This window comes from Aedes albopictus, chromosome 3 (assembly GCF_035046485.1).
Source record: "Aedes albopictus strain Foshan chromosome 3, AalbF5, whole genome shotgun sequence".
In the NCBI taxonomy this organism is placed as follows: Eukaryota; Metazoa; Arthropoda; class Insecta; order Diptera; family Culicidae; genus Aedes; species Aedes albopictus.
The window spans coordinates 372213589-372234113 of NC_085138.1; the positions used below are offsets into that span (position 1 = coordinate 372213589).

The 20525-nt window shown below is 36.6% G+C and overlaps 1 protein-coding gene across 1 annotated transcript in view; it reads right to left on the reverse strand.

Moving 5' to 3' along the window:
• The window catches only part of LOC109397096 (polyamine-transporting ATPase 13A3-like), a 62223-nt gene that overhangs the window by 36973 nt on the left and 4725 nt on the right, over positions 1-20525 (reverse strand). The gene's annotated exons all lie outside the window — the stretch shown is intronic.

The window sequence follows — 20525 nt, forward strand, 5'->3', positions numbered from 1 at the left end:
GCAAAAACTAAACGATCACAAACATGAGACAACGAACAACACCCAGTGGCCCAGTGGAGAATTTTCCGTTTGAAGAAAAGTTTTCATCGACTGTGACAGAAGCGGGAATCGAAACCGCATTCCGAGGATTACGAAACGCCTAGACGGTTGATGCCTCAAACCGCCAGGCCACGAAGCCTACATAGTAAATTTTGATGGTTTTAATATGGTTGGCATTTTGGATTCTAAAAGACCATTACAAGGCATTTTAAGGACTTTCCATGCATTTTGTATGGGAGAGAAAATGGCCGAAAATGCAAATTTGTTTGAAACAGCTAAAAAGATGAAAAAATTAAATTTTCCCCGATGAAGTTTTTTTTAAGTTTCCGCATATGATAATAAAGCATGAATTCTGATATTCTCTGGAAAGAAACCCGATGTACATTCGATTTTTATAATCTGCTAGTTCAGACATAGCGTGGGGCACAATCAGTGAAGTCTTAGATTTGAAGTATGTAATGAGGATTTCTCTCGGATTTTTTATAGGGATAACTGAAAGGTTTTTTCTAGCACTTTTTGCTAGGAATTTTTCATGAATACCGTTAAAAATGTATCTCTGAATGTCTTCCGGCAGTAATCCTGGGATTTGATCAAGGATGTTCCCAGGGAGCCTTACTAGATTCCTCTCACGAGTTTTTTCTACATTCCTTCTGAAATTCCTATAGGAACTCATATAGGAAGTTCTTTTCGGTTTTAAAACTAAATATTTTTTGATATATTACTTCTGCGAATTTATCAAAAAATCCTTCCTGGATTTCCCCCAGGCACTTTCTCTAGATTTCCCCCATGGACTCTCTCTGGAGTTCCTCAACGAGTTTTACCAATGTTTTTCTGTGGGTTTTCCCAGCATTTTCCAGAGATTCATTCAGGAACTACTTTACTGCTTTACTACTTCCTGCTGAGATTTTTCAAGAGATTCTACAGGATTCATCTCAAGATATTCTCAAAGATTTCTACCGAAAAAAAACCTTTTAAAACTTCTTCCCTTTATTCATCTTGGGATTCTTCCAGCCTCTTAGCATACCTCTATGGATTCTTCCCGGCAATCTCCTTTTATTTATTTTCCCAGCATTCTTCCATATATTACTTTTGTGATTCCTCCAGATTACTTCATGGATATTTGCTGAGATTTCTTAAACGATTTTCTTGAGAATCCACTCGATTGTTTTCCGAACTCCTCCAAAGATCACTCCTTCCGTTCGTGCAGGGGTTTCCCGTTATTCAGCCAGTTCTTCAAAATCTCCCAGATATTTTTTCAGGAGTTACTCCAAAAATAATTTCCGAAATTTCTTCGCAGAATCATGCTGAACATTCTCTGGAATTTCTTTTCAGGATTCCTGCTGTTTACTCCTGTGATTCCTTTCAGAGATTTTGCCTGATTTTCATAGATTTTTTTTTTCAAAATCCTTCGGTATACCTTCAGATATTTTTCCTTTATGATTTTTTACCGGATTTGTTCAGAGCCTCTCCTCGGCTGTCCTTTAGGTGTATTTCCTAGATGTCTTTCTATTTTTTTTTTAAATTTTGGATTCTGTCCACAGATGTTTTCAAATATTATCTAAACAAAATCTTCTCAAATTTCATAAATGTGGAAATGCCCATGAAATACTTAATATGGGAGAACGCTATGTCCTATTAGGGTCGTTATGTCAGGACGCAGAAGAAAAACAAGAAGTGGAAGTATTAGCAATCGAAATCTTCCAGTATGGGCAAGTGATCTACACTACAATGAAATCTGAGAGCAGGATGAAATCGTCTTAAAAACGTGATAAAATCAGGGGTATAAAGAATCAGGGGCAGACAAAATCGGGGCGTGATAAAATCGAGTCAAGACTGTACTTCAGAAAATTCTTGAGGGATTTCTTTAGAAATTCAAAAATTTCTCCAGTAATTTCTGGAAGAACTGCTGAAAAGAAATCTGTGGAGGAATTTTTTATTGAATCTGAGAAGATATTTCTGATGGAATCGCAAGAGAAATTAAAAAAAAAACTTTATGAGAATTTTTCCATGAATCCCTGGAGGAATTTCTCAAGGAATTCCTGGAGGAACTCTTGACGGATTTTTATTTGAAGAATTTTTAGAAAAATGCAAGCATGCAACATTTTTTGAAGTATTCTGTTGCTGAAATTCGTAAACATATCCTTAAAATTCTGAAAGTGTCCCTGAAGATATATCTGCAGAACTTTAGAGGGAATCCATAAACGAATTACTAAAAATATCCCTAAAGATGTTTTAAAAGAAATCTCCAGTATTATTCCTGTAAAAACCCTGAAAGTATTTTTGAAGGTAACCCTGAGACATTCTGACGTAATTCCTTAAGGAAAACCAAAAACACTTCTTGGGAAACGCTTGGTGCAACTCTTAAAAGCCTACAAGATTTCCCTAGAAAAAAAAAACAGCTGTTTGAAAGAATATCTGAATCGATCTTTTACAAGAACTTCTGAACGCAGAGATGAACCAGCCTAGAGCTGGAAATCCTAATAATGCTAGGTATGTACCTTAAACGGAATCGCTCAAGTAATTTTCGTTCAGCGCGTTTTTTTTTCTTTGACCGGAATGGTCAAGAAATTTAACACAGCAAACTCCCTTCGATTTGACGTTTCGTCTCAGCTCCGTACTGCGGTAAAAATAATTAAATCCTTGCTCATTTCTTGAGGGATTCCTTGCCTGAATTTTCCACGCATCAAGACAGGTTGAAAAATTTCTTGCGATCTGCGTACGACCCATAATGAAGAAATTAAAAATCTGATTCCCTGGAGAAAAATTAGAAGGAACCTCTGGAGAAGCTTATGATTTCTTCGGAAGGATTTTTAATAGAAGTTCTCAAAAAAAAATCTGAAGTAATCTCTGACAGAATTTCAGAAGGAATCCATGGAAAAATTGCAAAATGAATTTTCGGTGGAGTTTCTATAGAAATTCGTAAGGGCATATCTGAAGGAAGCCCTGGAGAAATTTCTCGAAGATTCCCTGGAAGAATTTTTGAAAGAATGCTTGACAGATTTAATGAATCATTTTCTATTGTAATTTCTGAAGATATCCAAAGTACGATTTTGGAAGTAATTCATAGAAAAAACGTGGAACAACTAAAGGAATCTCTGCAAAAAAAAAACTTCTAAATCTAAATGAACATCTGAAAAAAAAAAATCTGATGGAAACTTTGGCGAAATTTTCTTATGAATCTTGGAAGATTATCTAAGATCTTACTTAAGGAATCTCTGAAAGAAATTATGAAGGAACTTTGGAAGATGCTCTAAAAATGTCTTTGCAAAATAGCAAAAAGAAATCTATGGAAAAAAAATTCTGCAAGAATCTAAGAAAAGATTTCTGGAAAAAACTTGAGAGTTCTGGAAAAATTTCCTGGAAATTCCTCGAAATAGTAAAAGAATCCGTGAAATATGTGTCTGTAACAAATCCCTGAAGGGTTTTCTAAAGGAATCCGTGGAAAGATCTACTAAAAAATGCTTTTTTTTAGTTCCTAGTTTCTAAAGAAAAATCTTCATGGGACTTCAGAATAGAGGGTCTTGTTTCCCGGACTGAAAAAAATCCCGGGATTCGGGATTTTTATTTTCCAAATCCCGGGATTTCCCGGGATCCCGGGAAAAATTTAAGTTTTCTAAAAAACGATGAAAAAGTTAATGGAACGATTTCTTAAGCACTTTTAATTGAATTCGATCAACTAATAACCATTATATTTGAAAGAAAATACATATTTCATAGACATTTGATTGTGTGAGGGCATTTGGAGACATTCAAAGGTATTTGAAAATTTTCAAATGAAATTCATCTTCTTCTGCAATAGGTTAACTTGGGCTATAGGTTAACTTCTGCCTTACTTATCCGAAGGAATTTTTTGACAGAACTTGACGATATTTCTAGAGTAATCCCTTATAATTCACCCTGAGACGTGAATGAATTCTGTTTGAGAATTTTATGAGGGAATTAAAATGGCAGTGTTGAAAATTTCAAACGGCAATTTCTCAAGATATTATTTGTCCGCATTTTGTTTTTTTTTTCTTTAAGAAAATGTGTGACTATTTCAATTATATGTGGATATACATTCATGTTAACATTTCAGAATTTCGATTAGTTTTTTTTGGTGAAATACATTGAAGAAACTGTGAAAAAAATCCTGAATAATTCAAGACAGACCCTCTCAACAAACTTCTTGTTAAACTGATATGAATATCTTAAAAAAAATCCTTATAAAATTCTTTCGAAAATTTATTTATGATTTCCATTTCAACATTTCTATCCCGAAAGTCCATTGATCTTTTTTTTCGATTTATTTGGCAGGATGACAATGTATTAAATTATATTCTTCGATTTTATTGTACGATTCGCTTTATTTTTTTGTTTTTGCAATTCGATATCGCTCTGTTTTTCGCCATAAATCATCACAAAAATTTCTGCTGAAGATCTAAGAACGGTGTGCTGTTCCTTCTTGTAAATAAATAACTGATTTCTCTTAGAAATTTTGTCAAAATTATCACTTGTATTATCTCTAGTGATTGTTGAAATGAGCTCCGCAGAAAATTTCGCCTGGACTTAAGAACAAAATGTATCAACGAATATCTTCACGAAATCGTCAACAAATATTTTAAAGATTGTCAAAGTCCTGCAGAGGTTAGGGATTGTTTATCCGTTTTCTTTTGAAAATTCTGCGAATTTTCCTCATAATTTAAACGTAAATGTGCAAGCAATTGATCAGGGCTGTTGAATATTATATAACAACACAGTATTCTTAAGGGATAACTCCAGAAACATCAAAAATTTTTGCAACAGTTTACATATTTCACATATTGTAAAAATGTTGAACATTGCCATAAATTCCAAGAATACTACCAGAACAATCTAGCTTAAAATAAATCATTTTATTTCACATTCCAATATTCTGTCTGTTGATTCAGTTTGATTATAATTGTAATGTAACGCCACATAAATGAAAAATGGAAAGGCAGTAATAAACTGTAAAATGTAAAATCAATGCAAAACAAAATATTTCGGCTCAGTTATGCTCATGTGGCGCCCGAGCCTTCCAAATAAACGAACAAGTAAAGAAAATGAAAAATGAATGACATAAATTCAGCCACAATATCTTTGGTTTAATTAGTTGGACTTTCATCTAAACTTGATTTAAGTAGAAATAAACTATACCTGACAGATAGCGTAGAATTGGATGGAAAAAAGGAAACATTGACAAAAAGAAGATTTCAAAGGGAAAAGATTTGTTTTAGTATTGCCATTTTTTATTTTCGGGAAATCCCGGGAATTTCTGAAAAATATCCCGGGATTCGGGATTTTTCAGATCCCGGGATATCCCGGGATTTTTGTCCCGGGAAATCCCGGGCAAGACCCTCTACAATTCATGAAAGTACAGGGGGGTGGCCAAAATGTTTGGGATAGGCAACTTTTTTTTCTCTCACAAAAAAGTTCAAAACGCTGTAACTTTTCATAGAGTGCATCAAAAATTCTCAAATTTTTACTGTTTGTTTACCTACTAAATGTGCATCATTGGTACAATTTTGAGCTCGATTGGTTTATCTTTCGGGAAGGTAGAATCATTCTCGTAAAACACTATTTTTTGGACAACTTTTTTTTTAACTGTCATATCTCGGAAACCAGTGAACCGAAATTAATGAACTTTTGAACGTTTATCAACAATACATTGATGCTTCCCATGTCATTAAAACATAGGTACTTTTTTAACGTTGAAAAAAGTTATCATGGATTGAAACTTTTTGGATCTTTCTCAGAAAAATGTATTTTTTTTACATCAATGCCATTAAACTTTAGTGTTGATATCCAAAGATTTTCTGCTCCTGATCTGAAGATATCTCTGATAAGATATATTAGAGAGTACCGGGGCCCGTGGCGTAGTTGGTCACACGTTCGCTTCATTTGCGAATGGTCATGGGTTTGATTCCCAGCCCCGGCGCTTGCAATTTTTCGTCAGTTGCTCTTCCCCCGAGAGCGACTGACACTGACCCTCTTCTGAGCCCCATGGCTCAAACGGACCCGGAGAACTGGACATCGGCGAACTGCTACTCATAATGGACCCCCAATTGGACTGAAAAGGAACAACGGCCATCCATCATCATCCTTGTGCTCATCATTCTACCAGGTATAAAAGTAGAAATTTGAAAGCAGCAGAAAAGGAACCAGTTCGATAAAGTAGAATAGAATCTAGGCGCTGTACAAAAATGTAAGTGCAGCTGTCAATTGAAATTGCTCACGTAGCGCCGCAGTGGACAATAGAGCTGTAAAATTAGGTTAAGTGATTAGGAATTAAAAAAAATATATTGGAGCCTATTTGGGTTGAAAGAATAACACTTTAAGTAATTTTTGTATGATATTGTAAATCTGACTTATTTTCCTCTATATGGGTCAAAATGTCAAACCGGTATAACTTTATTCATCGTGAGAAAGTATTACATTTTATAGTGTCGTATCAAGTATCAATATATTGTTGATAAACGTTAAAAATTTCATTCAATTCGGTTCACTGGTTTCCGAGATGAGACAGTTAAAAAATTAATTGTCTAAAAAATAGTGTTTTACCAGAACGGTTCTAACTTCGCGAAAGATTAACCAATCGAGCTCAAATTTGTACCAATCATGCACATATACTAGGTGAACAAACAGTCGAAATTTGAGAATTTTTGATGCACTCTATGAAAAGTTACAGCTTGTTGAACATTTTTGTGTGAGAAATAAAAGTTGCCTATCCCAAACATTTTGGCCATCCCCTGTACTATGGATTCTAAAGAAGTCTCTGGAATAATTCTTACAGGAATACCCAGAAAAATCTCAGAAGGAATCCCAGACATAATTTCGTAGAGATTTCACGGAAGAGTTTCTAAAGAATTACTTGAAGTAATTTCTGAAGAAATCTCTGGAGAATTTTCCAAAGAAATCTATAAAAAAAATTGTGAAAAATATAAATAATTTCTGGATGAATTTCTCTTAGAATTTATGAAGGTATTTCTCTAAAATTTCTGATAAAATTCATGAAGGAATTTCTTTAGTAGGCTTGTAAGATTTTCCAAAATGAATCTTTGAGAAAAAATTTGGGGGGATATCTAATGGAATTTCCGAAGAAAATTTTCGAAGGAAATTTCCGGGTGTAAGAGGACAGAAGTTCGCAGTTGTCAGCAATTAATGGTGCTCTCTTGCATTACTCGAGTTCCTGAACAAGGCTCTCGAGAGTTATTTTCAGAGTCGATTACTGGGTATTTAATACAGGGCTGGGACGGAATGCTTTCACATAACTTCAGGAGCTCTATAAGGTTTCATTCAAGGGTAGGTCTACATCCGTAACACTAGTTACCAAAGTAACATTTTGATAATGTAGAGGTTTTGAGAACTGCCATAAAATCTTATATATTTTTTTGGTCTACTGATGGTTTTAAGAAACTCTTTCAGTCAATTTGACTAAAAAATGTTATTTGGGTACTTTCGTTACGGGAGTACTATGTAGGTCTTTAAATTTCAAGAGGTATTCCAAAATACTTTTGAGATTATCCAGGTCAGCCAAATTGTCATGGAGTTCTCCAGTCGAGCTATAATTTTGCACAGTTGTCTTATCCACAAGACAAGACCAAATCTGAACCCTAAAAAGAGACATACAATCGTATCTCTTGCTACTACCCATGGCAACGCTAAGGGTTAATATTTATCTCTTGGTCATTCCCATCTGCGCATCATCTACGCTCATGATCTTTTTTGTAAGTATCGAGTAGATTTCCACCTCAATTCTTAGAGCTAGAACTATTGCAAAATCCCCATCAGCTCCGCCATTTCATATGCAAATTTTTCGGAATAAACTTTTTTTACCTCCTTCACTGAATGGGGATTCCATTCACCTGTTTCTAGTTCGCCCACTCATTTCGGCCAACTTAGAAGGGGAACCACCGCCGTACGTAATGACGTTTTAACGAGCTGCCAAATTGTAGCTACGCTGATCTCGACGCGGCATTATCTGATCTGTTTACTTCCTATTTTTGAGGGCACCGAAACAGAGAGAGAAAAAAAAACTGCGAAGTAGCAAAACTCGATAATGCGCCATATCACCGGAACCATTCACATTTTACAGTGATGGTCAATATTTTTGGAACTTCGTTTTCTCAAATTAATGATTGGTACATATATACACGGGATGGCCAAAATGTTTGGGATAGGCAACTTTTTTTCTCCCACAAAAAAATCAACATGCTGTAACTTTTCATAGAGTGCATCAAAAAATCTCAAATTTTGACTGTTTGTCAACCTATTATATGTGCATCATTGGTACAAATTTGGGCTTGATTGATTAATGTTTCGCAAAGTTAGAACCGTTCGGGTAAAACACTATTTATTAGACAACTCATTTTTGAGCTGTCATATCTCGGAGACCAGTGAACCGAATTGAATGAATTTTTTAACGTTTATCAACAATATATTGATACTTAATTTAATACGACGTTATAAAATGTAATATTTTCTCACGGCGAATTAAGTTATACCGTGTTGAAATTTTTACCCATATAGAGGAAAATAAGTCAAATTTGCAATACCACATAAAAATTACTAAATGTGTTCTTCCTTCAATCTAAATAGGCTCCAATATATCTGATTAAAGACAACTTGAGAACAGAAGTGGAAAATCTTTAGCTATCAACACTAAAATTTATTGACATTGATGTAAAAAAATACATTTTTTCGAGAAAAATCCAAAAATTGTCAATCCATGATAATTTTTTTCAATGTTCAAAAAATACCTATGTTTAAATAGTTTGTGAAGCATTTGCATATTGTTAGTGTACGTTCAAAATTTCATTCAATTCAGTTCACTGGTTTCCGAGATATGACAGCTAAAAAATGAGTTGTCTAAAAAATAGTGTTTTACCCGAACGTTTCTAACTTTGCGAAACATTAATCAATCGAGCTTAAATTTGTACCAATGATGCACATATAATAGGTTGACAAACAGTCAAAATTTGAGATTTTTTGATGCACTCTTTGAAAAGTTACAGCATATTGAATTTTTTTGTGAGAAAAAAAAGTTGCCTATCCCAAACATTTTAGCCACCCCCTGTAGATATTGAATGAGAATAGAATGGATTAAATTTTGATGAAGTTTCAAAATAATGGGCCAGGAATGGATCAAAATACCATACGAACCAAAAGTGGTAGCTACTGAACCATCAAAGCCGTCAGAACTAGACAAAGAATATTATCTACAAATTGTTATACAACTACACCCGGGTAGAGGTGAAGCACTGATGCTGAAAACGTGATATTGGTTTGATTGATATAAGAGATAAAACGTTAGAAAATAATATCTGAAAAATGTTCCTGGAACATCTGAACAATATCAAAATTTGATATTTCAAGATCAAACGAATAACTCGCGGCTATTGTTTAGATCTCACAAGATCTAAACATGATCTGATGATGATGTCCAAGTGCAAAATTCAGACATCAATCAAACCAATATCAGATTTTGATCTCAATATCAAAATATGCTATTATTGAGTTTTTTCCTCTACCCGGGCATGCTGTATCCTTACTGAAAATATAAACAAGACAGATGCTCAGTAACATTTCATTAATAGCATAATTTCGCCCCCTTAATGCTAGAACTAGGTAACTCGTTTTGGAAAATGCGGATAAAAATGTCTGGTAAAACTTATCCTGGTATAAAACAAACTCTTTGTTGGTCTTTAAAGTCGAATTAATATGTGTTTTCGGATTTTCAATTGACAAACTTGTGTTTATTGTGGTGTACATTCAGATATAAACAAATTTCTTGCGATTTCGCAAAACCAGTTACCTAGTTCTAGCATTAAGGGGACGATTTGACCATTGCCTACAAAATCCGAAAAGTGGCACATATGTTGCCCTACACTGTATATACCAGAGTCCTAATGTTACGTTTTTGGTTCCTTCCTACACCGCCCGTCGTCGTCCCAGCCTAAGTTGTTGGCAAGAGTTCAAGGACAACAGAGGCCACCATACATCCTAGTTTTACGACCTCGTTCCCGCACGAACAGGAACAACGCAACGGTAGCGAAGAAAATTGTTTTATCGTGAGCCTACATGCTACACCTGGCCTGGCAGGCATAGTTTCGTTCAGATTCTATGCTTCTGACAAGAGGTGTCGCTTTTGTTCTGTTTTGCATATACATACTCCTTAGCCTTATTTGAAAAAAAATAAAATGTGAACTGTTTTTTTGTGACAGATTCACACAGGAACACTTCTGTGAAGTATCATCGGATTTGGTATTATATTCATGGAATGGTTCGGAGCAATCAGAGCAGATAGCGCAGGATCTCCAAAGTAGCAACAATCGACCGGCCGAGACGACGGCAACCGGCGGAGATGGCAGCGGATCTGTCTCTCTTCCAGAGAGATAAGGATTTTATAACTTTGCACCGTTTCAGACTGAAACGGCGGTGGCTTGAGGTTGGTACAGAGTCTGTACTACAGACAGAGCCGCATTTGGAGTTTTAGGATGAATACTCATATTTACTAAACTGCGTTGAACATATGTAATTCAAAAATACTGTGAACTACCCAACAAACATTATTGCGCACAACAGATGAATAAACCACTCTTAAGCTTGATTTTAAAATTTTTAGCTGGAGAAGCTTTTATTCAGCTATCATTGTTACTTGGGTATTTATTTGACGGAGGCAACTATATTGTCATCCCTTAATATATTGATTATGTTCTATCTTACCCTATATAGCACAGCCGGTAAATGCGTATCTAATCAGCAAGACCATGCTGTGCAGTGGGTATTTGGCTTAGAGTTTGAGAAACGCTGGCATAGAGTATCGTAGGGCTGGCCAAGGCAGTTCTCAGTTAGTTGCTGAGGAAGTATTTACTCATCGAACGCTAACGCACTACTGTCTCAGTTGAAACGTCACACCAGAATGAATAAGAAATCAATAACAAACGACACTTATGCTATTTACTCAGAGCCAGGTATCGTGGGCGTTTATGCCGGTGTAATGGTTGTTGAAAGCGCGTGAACGTAACCTCGAGGCAAAGAATCACATCACACATTATATGGGAAACATGGTTCCAAATGCACTAGAGGGGTAAAACGAAACAACACATGAAAGTCGTTACTACTGGTGAACGGTTCCAAGATATGTTTATAAAAATAATGGTTCTCTAGAATCCTGGAAGGTGAACCCTCTCAATCTTTTCTAGTAAATTTTGTTATCAATCATGTGAAACTGAGAAACAAATGGAGACGCATGGTTACTGATGCCTATGTCACCCATGTTAAGTGGCATCTTACTTCATGGCAGCTGGCATTTTGCATCACTTTCGTTTTTCGAATCATCTCTTATAGTAGCTGAACATTGATGAAAATACATTAGCTTTTGTAAATGTTTCCTCTGTAGTACCAAGCAAATATTACTAAGCTGCTCTATGAATACGTTGAATGCCTTTAAAATGATACCGTTTACTACTGAGAACGAAGAAAGTTTGACAAATTGACATCTTACCCCATCTTACCCTACTCATCGGTTTGGTGTATCAGTCAACTCTTCATGAATGAACTTGTATGTGATTAGCTTTCTGCTGCCAAGTCAGCAGTGGGTAAACATTTGTCACAGTTTGTTGTTTGTCTGTAGGAATTTTGAATGAGAAGCATTACTCATCACTTGCATCGACTGCGTCACTCGCCTCCGGATAGATTTTTATCGCATGTGGTGAAAGCTTCAAGTCGAACAATTTCATCATATGGAAAAATTCGTTGCAGCTCAGAGGCCAACACATGCATTTAGAGGAATGTCACTTTTGGAATAACCGAATTTACTAATCAGTTCGGATAATTGGAAACGTACAATCGTTTGATAACTTGTTCCAATACAGACGTTTTATGGCGCCTTCCCTCATTGAGATAAGATATGATAAGATTACGCATTGCAGAATCCGCGGTCCTTGGATTGGAAGTGGGGGACGAAAATTTTTCGGAATCACTTTTTGTGATAAGACTTTTGATTGCTAGCAATCAATAAAGGGGTGAATAAGGGGCAATGACTGAGTGAAGGTATTGGGGTTTCAACCGATAAAAATGCTAGATTCCAATTGGCAACAGATTGCAGAGTTTCGCAAAGGAAGGTTGACTCTCCTGTAATTATCAGCAAAATATTCTTGTATGCCCTGGAGTGCTAGCTGACCAAATTGGGAACCTCTAAAAAATTCTCGCCCAAGTAGCACTTGTAACTTAGGAAATATTTTAGAAAAACGATAAAGCCGTTTCACTTCAGACTAATAGTAACAATTCAATTTTTTTCAGTATACATTCTGGTTGCTCAGACATCACAATGCAACCTTAATTTTGCAGAAGCTACATTAACGTCACATGGTGGCTTTCTTGAAACATGCTCTTGAACTGTCAAATTAAAAAAGTTGCATTCTTGACATCATCCTGTTACATTGAAACCAAAAACCAAAACAAATGACCAGACCAGTTGCTGCAAAGTCGATGTTTGGTTGCCATGTATCGTGTTACCGAAAGTCGTTTCAAAATGACGACAGTGTAACTTTTTGTTGTTTCATTGTGAACACATATGAGACGCACAAAAACGTACGATTACTTGGTCACAAATGTGCAACTTGCCAGCTACTAACAGATTGAGATCAACACTGCATGTCAAAAGTATCAACTAATTGGATCTGTTTGTATGCTAAAACTTAAACAATAAATTCGATGTTTTGACCTTATTATGTTAAAGATGCAATTAACAATACTTGCTTCAAATCCTGTAGTTTAGATTCCTGTATAAAACAATGTATGATGTGGATATTGATATTCTCGAACATCCAACCGGCAATGTAGCTTCTGCCCAGTCATCACAATGGCGATTACTTGTTTATGTTACAGAAAAACTGACATAAAATTACTTTCAGTTATGATTTTGGAGTCTTAATCAAACATAATAGAAAAGAAAACAAACCACATTTGACGAAAAAAGGATTGGCAAGCCTAATATCCTTCTTCCCATTCTAATACCGTTTAAAAAATCAGTGAGACATGCAAATGTATATGCTGAAATTAACGAATTACACAAGCGCGTGAGTTTTCTGTTAGTAAAATTGGCAATTTCACCGGAAAAATGCAATTGTCAGGCTCATTTAGGATACCGACCAAAAACATTTCCATTTTTTTGAGCGATACTTTATTCAGTCGCCATTGCCATACTTTGGCGGATCCATCATCCTCATTTTCCATAGTTGTTATGTCGAAACCAGCAATGTTACTTTTAGTTTATTTTTCTATTGCAGTGTAAACAAACTACATTACACATTGGTTACAATTCAATCTCTTATACAACGAACAACATGTTGCACAGAGGCTCCACCTCCTGCGCTTTTTCGGTTGCATAGCTGTGAGAATCGATGTTGCAGTCATTTAGAATCGACTTTTGCATTTGTCGCATAGAATGACCGTGATTTAGTTGTAACAAAGTGTGCTGCTTGGGGAGGATCAATACTTTTATTAGCGTTAAATTATGTGTATTCTCTAGATAGAATACACGTGCAAAGTACAGCTGTATTCATAAAAATAACAGTAAAAGCCGTTTTCCATATAAAATGCCTAACTTTGACATGCTGACAACCTTTGTTCTCCTATAAGCGATTGAGCTGAAAATTTTACAGCGAACTACAAATATGTTAAATATTATTATAGCAAATTCTGAGAATTTTCGAAACACGTGGTTAAACACTACTTGAAATTGTTCAAAATAATAGCAGCGTAAATAAATTGAAATGTAGCTTTACCTTGAAGAAACAAGAAATATTTTCGCACGCTATTTGAACAGGTTCTGCCTTGGTTATAAGTTAATGTAGGGTACGGGCACTGGTTTTGGCCAGTCTAAGGGAAATCATTTTTATAAAAATAACCAATATTCCTGTGAAAACTACCAATGTGTCAAATGAAAGGTTTCAATTTATATTTTGAAGAAAAATTGCAGAAATCAAGCTTATGTTTGATTTTGGTATTAAAAGCGGCACTGGCCAAAATAGAAGTATTGCCGCAGTTTTGGCCATATATAAAAAAAGACGCGGATACCGTCTTCAGCTAGAGGCTGTGAGGCTGTACAGACTGAATGAAACTTAACACTAGACAAAGGACACACGGAGCATGCACCAGTGGATGCGGAGAAGTAAATTGTTCTCTCGAAAAGTTTCATCGCCCGGAGCGGGAATCGAACCCTCACCCCATAGCATGGTGCGATTAGAAGCTTGGTGACCCTAACCGCACGGCTACGAGGTCCCACAATTCTCAACTTTGGCCAAAAGATATATGGGAGCTTATTTTTTTAGGGAAATATATTTCTGCTTCTTCAAAATGTATAGTGTTCACAGCTGTAATCATCATATGTATTGTATTAGGATCTATTAGTAAAAAATATATTTACGCCGATTTAGATCGCAACAGTCTGAATACCGCACTATGGCCAAAACTCCGGACTGGCCAAAACTGAAGCTTCTACCCTATAAGGTTGAAAAATTTGCTGATTTAAAAAAACAAAACAAACACTGCTATTATTTTGAACAGTGTTTATCTTACTTCCACGTGCTCCAAAAATTCTCAGATTTTGCTATAACAATATTCACCAGGCGCGGCAATTACTCTTCATCTCAACTGGTAACCAATAATGACATGATCTGGAACTTTTTTGTTGGTGACAAAACATAAGCTTAATTTGTTGCATATTTTTCAACTCGTGAATAATCTATTATTACTAACCCACAATCGAAACTGTTTGATGGTAGATCTTTAACAGCGTTGCAGTTTTTACCTACTCGAAGTTATCCCTCGAAAATCGCAATGCAAGGTTTAGAAATCTCTAAACTCGTTGTGTACGATATTTATCCCAGTTTGTTCAAGTTGGGACAAACCTATGTCGCATTGGGCGGATTGTCGCAACAAATTCAGGTTGCGACATTGTCATTATTGTTGCGCGAAGGTTGAACCGTCTTTAGAGGGATCACCCTAAGTCAAAACGTAAAATTGACTTACTACGTGTCTTCAGCAAAGTTGCTCGAAATAGCATTTTCTACAACTTTGCTGAAAAACTCGATCGCATATGCCTTAAAATTATAAAGTTGTATTCCAGAAAAGATGCAGCAAACAAATGAAAATAAGTTCTCTAAAGACACTGAACGCCTAAAATTAACGATATCAGAGATAGGAAGTTTTTTTTCTTCCAAAACGTGGGTTCGGACCATTGTGGGGTGTCTATTATGCCCCTATACCCCAATGCGTTTAAACGCAGGACATTAAAAAAAGAAATTTGCAGAGAAGAGAATTGTTGGATAGGAGAAGATCGTAGCAGGCTGTGCGCGAGAGCGATTGCGTTTTCAAAACTGGCATGCATTTTCTTTTTTTGGAATATGGCCGGCCAAATTGAGAAACGGCTCGTGGTGTAATGCCTTTCGCAAATTTTACCTCGAAAAGTGCTTGAAAATTAATCTTTGGTGTTCAACATATTTCTTTTTGCTGGCGATTCAGTGGATCATTTAGTGTTGAGTAGGTTAATTCATGATTTTTGTGAGAGTTTGTTTAACACAAATACGTGTTCCGGGATTTTTTCCTTTTTCGCGTGATTTCTGTGTAATTTTTGGTGATATTTATGCTGAAAGTCCAGAACCCAAGTAACAATTTCATTGCTAATTGGTTTTCTTTGATTTTTATTAGGGTTTTAATACAGCAATAATTAAAACTCACAGTTTTATGACTCCTTTTATGAAAACCATTGATAAAATGTTTTATAGTACACTTGAAGATATCAATAAAGACAGATTTTAAGAGTAAACAAAACTTTCCGATTTGTAAACCTTCTGGTAATCATTATTACCACAATAAAACTGTTAAAACTCTCAACAGATGGCGATCCGTTCGATTAGTAACGACATCTGTTGGTGGAAAAGCAGAACTACGACATTTCTAGGTTTATTGCGGTCATCATAAAAGTGAATTTGCTTTCGTTTTATTTTCGCTGATTATGGTTGTCGCCATATTGAAGAATTAGCTAACGTGAATGGAAAATAGTTCATTTTGCTCAAATCAGCAATGAAATGATAGTTTGCCACCATTTCCATAAAATGCTCACATAAATAAACTTTCTCTGCTGAGTTTTCTTGTGATTCGACATAGTTTTACTAAATTCATAAATTGATTTATTTCATTTCAAGATGATAATATTCACTATTTTCGAAGCGCATTAATTTTATGATTCTGCAACCCCAATATTCACGGTAAATTCGAATGCGCATGAGTCTACCAGCACAACAACTACTGAAATATTGCTTTGAAATAATTGCTTTCTACTTACGAATGATGTATTCTCCTGAACTTTACGTGCCAACGAAGAAGCTTCTCTGCATCTTGAGCTGTCATAGTTTTTGTTAAAAAAAAAAAAAACAACAACAATCGAGAATTTTTCAACTAGGTTTTAAAACGGGTTTATTGCTACTCTTAATGCGGTTTGCAAAACCTCTCCGAGAGTGGTCCACTTAGCCGGAAGATGCTCTTAAAGAGGTTATCAAGAGGTTTTGATGTATGATTCAGTTTTATTGCAAGTTTTATAAAATTGGTCATGAAGATCTCTTGTAGAGCCGAACAAAACCTAAAATGTTACTTGGGAAGACACCTACAGATTGACCAAACGTAACCATTTCATCAACACCCACATTCCCGTGGCACCTAAGCCTGAGAGGACGTAGAGGTCTCTACATACCACCCCTCAGCTGTCGCAAGGACGTGGCCAGGACAGCTTTCAACCATTGGAAATTCACTTCAGTGGTTAATCTCAAATCTTTGTACTGTGGTAACGGACGGAAAGGAGGCAATTCTCATAACAGCGGTGTGGGATTGCTAATACTATAAGAGAATTGTCGGATAAAAGAAACATAACACAAACGACAAAGAAGACGCCAGGAAATTTAGGTCACGAGAACAGGTTTTGTTCCTGGGGGTTTGAGGTGGCACCAAAAGGGAGATTGAGGAGTTTCAGGAAAAAAAAAGAGTTTCTGGGTTATATTAGGGGGGCTCTAGGTAGATCCAATTGGGTTTTAGGTGATTTCCGGAAATGTTAGGTTCGTTTCTGTGACAAACCAGGCGCGTTTCAGCGGCGTTTCTAGCTCTTTGAAAGATGTCTTAAGGATATTCAGGGTCTTCTAAGACAGGGACTACCAGAGGGATTTCATAAGGGTTCGTGTTTGAATTCCATTTATGTGTCATTAATGAGAGATTCAGGTAGCTCAGCCTGAAACACCTATGAGGCACCCTTGAAACATACTTAACGGCTCCCAAAAACTCTCTGAAGCCCTCTGAGACCTACTGAAATAACCCTGAACACACTCTGAATCCTCCTATGACCCCAGCAACCATCCTACGGCCCATAAAACCCCCAAAAACCTCTTAAAGCACTCCAAAATCCCTTGAAACTTCCCGTAAAACCACTGATACACTCTTAAAACCCCAGAAATCTCCAGAAACGACCTGGAACTCCCTTGGTGCGATCAAAGGAACACCCTAAGACATCTCAAAATCCAAAAGAACTTCAGTAAAATCCTTAAAAGTTCCATGGAAATCCCTGAAGCCCCTTGAAACACAATTCAAACTCCCCTGGAACCATTTGAGTCATCTGAAATCACTTGAAACATCACTGTAAGCCCCATGAAACCTTCCAAATCCTTTGTAATCCTTTGCTCGAAACTTATTTGACTTCCTCTGAGACTTTCTTTTGGTATCCCTTAGTTCGGCCATTTACCCTTTCTGAGATCTCTTTCGGCTGTCCCCATTTAATGCTCTCTTTATGCACCGTGGTATAGTTAACGTGATTGTTATATTTTCCTAAGCATAATACTGGTTTAAGTATACTAGCAGGTAGGCAGTGCACCAACGGGCTTGGTGTTCTAATGGCTACCGCTTCTGATTCGTATGCAGAAGGTCTTGGGTTCAATCGCGTCCCATTTCTCCTACTTTGTATCTTTCTATCTACTTTCTCCCTCCTCTCTACATATACAACTCATGTCTGTATATTCACATGTTCATAGCCATCGCAAGAACAGAAGCGGGTTTAAAAGGCCGTTTCCCTACCTACCATATTTCCTAGCACAGTGTCAAGCTATCATATAACGCCTACGAGTTATGCAATCAACTGCGAACTGTGCCGCATTATCTTCAGAGTAATACAGTGACGATTCGTTCGATGAGAGCTCGTTATATGGGCTGTCTCGATGGTTGAATGTTCGCTGGTTGGGGCAAAACCCAACTAAAAAGCACTGTCAATGTCAAAATAGATGTCAAAACGAGTTTGACGTCTGACCGCCGTCGCATCACAGCTCCTATATACAGATCGTTTGCGCAAGTATGTGAGTGTTCCGTGACGTATTTCTCGTCACTTGCGTGTGTCTAGACAGCATTTTGATCAGTTGTCAGTTGCCCCAACGAACGAACACGATTCGCTAATCGGGGCGCAGTCGTGACCCAACCAGCGAATCCGGACTGTAAATACACTAATCCATCACCTTACGCCTGGCATCTACGCACCAATGCGTGAACCAATAGCCAACCATATCCCGTTAACACTCCGACATCCGCATGAATTTGTGCAGATGTAAAGGTATATTCGGTCTACTGTGGATACAGTCGGGTCTGCAATTTATCAGCTGTCTTGATTCAGTTCATTTTTTGCCTGCAGTAAGGCTATATTATAGGCTAGTCACGTACCGAAAATGAACTAAATTGATTGAAAGACAACGTGGGAATTACGGTGGGCGTAAAGTGAGTGGCAGCGTCTTATAGGAGACCCGACTGTATAAACGATTGCAATCATCACTTTCTTCCCCTTCCCCACATTGTCCAGCAACATGACGACGTGGCAGGCGCCATTGTCGTCTAAAAATACAAGATCACCATCACTCATACACTGAATATGCCTGCTTAGTCCCCGGCAGCTATCTCATTGGTTCCTTGTGTAAGTGTAGCCAGGTCTGGCGATACTGGAGTGGCATCCACGGGTGATCAATCAAGCTCACGCTCAAGCTCATTTAGCTTGAGTCTTTTATAAAACAGCTTCATTGACGTTCATCCGAGCAGAAGGGCATACCTTACAAATACCATGCGAAGAGCAACATGTGCTCCAATACCTAAAATTGTTATTGCTGCGGTATTATACGAAATGTTATGAGAACATCACAGTAACAGGTGGAGGTATTTGAGCCGAGTTTGGTATTGATGTATAAAAGCACGTGTTTTTTTATCCTGTACTCTGAGTCGAAGTATCATGAAACGAAAGCGCTTATTTGACTGATGAAAAACACATTATACAGATACATGTGCTAGTTTTTACATGAACTTAACAAGAAACAAAAAAAGTCTTGTTAAACTATTTTGTAAAGGAATTACTACAAGTCGAATAAAAATCTTATTAAACGCTTGAAAAGTCGTTTAAATTACCATTGTTACTACCGATACGAAAGGTTGAACATTGGCTACTTTTTCAATTCAAAAAGCATTTGTACAGAAATGTGTACAGCAAAACTCTAGTTCAGCTATCATTACTATTATAAAGCAACAATTCAGCATACATGTGAAGCTCATGGTTCATCATGTAAACTGTTATTAACACAAGTGTTCCCGGAATATTCCAAAGAAAAACCGCAAAAGATTTACTGATGTTTTGTGGGATATTCCTACTTTTCTGGGTTGTAAAAACTGGTGTCATCCCCTCTGAAACTGCTGCTGTACCAGTTGAATTTTGCTACGACATTTAATAGGATGACATATTACATCAATTTACATGCTATATCATGTAAATGTACACAACTTTTACATTGTAAATTTGTTGGAAGTGGAACTCGAGTCCATGTCGCCGGCGTAAAAGGAATGCGTATTAACCCATAAAACCAGGAATTACATAAGAATGTATGTACGCATTATATCGTATAAAGTACTTTTTTAAGGTACTACCCAGGTAACAATTTGATGCTGTACAAACGTTTCTCTATCTATTTTAAATCAACCTGAACAAAAGCTGAGCAGAAGAGGTACAATCCTTTATTCAGCTCCTACACATCAAATTTTGGTGATTTTATTCAACCTTTAGCTGATTTGAGGTTCATTGGAAGGTTGATTCAAGGCTTAATATGCGCTTAATCAGTAATCGATTAAATTTATCAATTGTGTAAAAATAAAATAAAAACACTTTCGTAAGCCTATTTTCACCATTAGCTGCGTTTATTTCCAGGAGAGATGTTTAGGAATGTATAAGTTAATATGTGGAAAACTAGAAATTGAACTCGAACTTCCTGATTAATAGTCACTCACCTTAGCACCTACACCACACACAATTGTATACATATCCTTGAAAACCATAGCGTTACTTGTTGTGTCTGATTTGTCAAGAACATAAGTTTAACTAAGTCTGTATTGAGGCTGAAGAAGCGATATGTACTTCACGAAAA